This window comes from Phalaenopsis equestris, unplaced genomic scaffold (assembly GCF_001263595.1).
Source record: "Phalaenopsis equestris unplaced genomic scaffold, ASM126359v1 Scaffold000002, whole genome shotgun sequence".
NCBI classification, from domain to species: domain Eukaryota; kingdom Viridiplantae; phylum Streptophyta; class Magnoliopsida; order Asparagales; family Orchidaceae; genus Phalaenopsis; species Phalaenopsis equestris.
The window spans coordinates 29,739,099-29,741,301 of record NW_018164444.1 but is presented as its reverse complement, the minus strand read 5'-3'; the positions used below and the strand labels follow the sequence as shown (position 1 = coordinate 29,741,301).

At 47.0% G+C, this 2,203-nt stretch overlaps 1 protein-coding gene and 1 pseudogene across 1 annotated transcript in view; both read right to left on the bottom strand.

The window, feature by feature from the left end:
• The window catches only part of LOC110039435 (transformation/transcription domain-associated protein-like), a 167,596-nt gene that overhangs the window by 107,158 nt on the left and 58,235 nt on the right, over window positions 1-2,203 (bottom strand).
• On the bottom strand, window positions 370-1,770 carry LOC110039436 (annotated as a pseudogene).

Sequence of the window (2,203 nt, the reverse complement as noted above, 5' to 3'; positions counted from 1 at the left end):
TACGGTCCCGGAGTAAATTTCGGTGGGAGTAGGGCGGAGGCCTACGGTCCCGAGGGAGTAGAACGGAGGTCTACGGTCCCGGAGTAAATTTCGTTGGGAGTAGGGTGGAGGCCTACGGTCCCGAGGGAGTAGAACGGAGGTCTACGGTCCCGGGAGGAAATGTGAGTAGTGGATGCGAGGATCACGGAGGGTTTTGTAAAGTGAGAAGGACGCGGAACGTATGTGAAGAAGGCAAAATGTGAGTGAAACGTGGAAGATTTCGTGAAGTGAAGGTGTGGAATGTATGTGAAGAATGCAGAATGTGAGTGAAACGTGGAAGATTTAGTTATCATTTTTTATCATTTTTTATCATTTTATTATCATAATATATTTTAGTTCTGGATTTAACTTATATAATTAAATTTTCTTCATGTCGTTCTTTGTTCGTTATAAGCTAAAACCACCGTGTGGTCATGTGATTTTTCATCGTATGCACAGAAAGGCAACTCAACAAACAAGTCGAAATTCAAAACAAACTTCATTGAATCTTCTTCCAAAGCATGTAATACAACTGATCATATGCTGAAACTGCCCAAAACAGCATGCTGAGTACATCCATGCAAGAACTGTAGTACCACATATCATATCACTTTCGTTCTAATGTCGTGCAAAAAGGTAGCAAGCATCTGTCCATCCTTCGATGCCAGCTCGTGATCAAGCTAACCTTCTAAGCCACGCTTCGGGGTAAGAGTCCTTTCGCGTATACTTAGAGGTACAGCCATCTCACAACTAGTATGGGCGTAGTTCTTCCAATTCCACATCTGGCCGAAACCCATGTGGCACCTTGCTATCGTCCATCCTTCTTAGAGTAACAGAAACTCTGCGATGCGGCACTCCTGGGATGCAATGCTTCGCCAAGTCTGCTCCATTTCCTTTCAAAATCAGAACTGAACCCACTGGCAGCGGAATCTTGACTGATCCTCTGAATTCTCCAGGTCTCAGAACGTCAATTTCTCTTCCAAATAGAATATTGCTCTTGCTCATGAAGGACATCGTACAGAAGGGTCTGACAAAGTCGTGGTGATCTATGTGGGGCGGAATGCAGTCTCCCTCATAGATGTTAATAATACAGCTATTCGGGATGCAATCCGCAGGCAGTATGCTCCACCTTACTATTCTTTTGACCATCCTTTTTATCTCGAAAGGCAGAGGGTCCACCTCGTCGTATCTTAAGATACCCGGGGGATTCCCCAGCCTATCCCTCGTGAAGTTGTAGCAGCAACCGCATTGAATTGTAAATCGTCCTTTGCCCCTCATCCATTTCTGCGGCTCTGAGTACGTCTTCTTCATCAATAATCCAGCGCGACCTCTGTCTCGCAAGTCAAACACGCAGTCTAGAATCCTTCTTTCGTCCCTTTCTGAGAAAACTCATGTATGTAATTCCAAACCTTCCAAGATGTTGACGGATTTTCCTCGAATCTTCTCGTAAAATTCAAATTCTTGTTTTCTGACTCTGCTCATTCTTTCAAGCTCGATCGCAGGAATCCTTTGTACGTGCCGAGGTTGCTCCCCTGTCCAGAACTGTGGCGTTTCAACAAACCTTGGGATGTACGTCTCGACTTCTGGATGGTCGACATTTCTCAATATCATATTTGCAGCGGTGTATTCCTCGAATGTCCCGTAGCGCTCCAGGTGTAGAACATTACACTCAGGGCACTCTGTAAATGCTCCGGCTGCTGACGTCCGCCTCGGGATCTCTACATTGCACATTGGACATCCCGGGCAAAGCTCATCGCGAACCTCCGACTGTGTAGACTCTACACCAAGCCCTACCTCACCTCCGGCGACCGGCGGACCAGTGGTAGTCTTCCTTAGGTTATGGTCGTAGACCCTCTCCTCAGGAATTAGGGTAAATGATGCTTCTGCCTCCCTTGTACGTCTCCTTTCCAGGCGAACGAAGGCTCTGTGTTTTCGACGATTGGTATTTCGACGCTGTGTCCTCAATGGCGCGTCAGAAACTCTATCAGCAAAGACACCGACTAAGCCTCCTGTCGGTGTGGTAATCATCGATTGCAACTGACTAGCCCCTTTTATCGGATACTGTATCCTTTCCACTTTCTGTCTCTTTGGTGAGGAGTCTTCCCTGGCACCAATCTTGAGTAGTGACGGTAACCCTTCTGTCTCCCGGCGGCTGACGATGTCCATCAGAGGACCCTCGTACTCA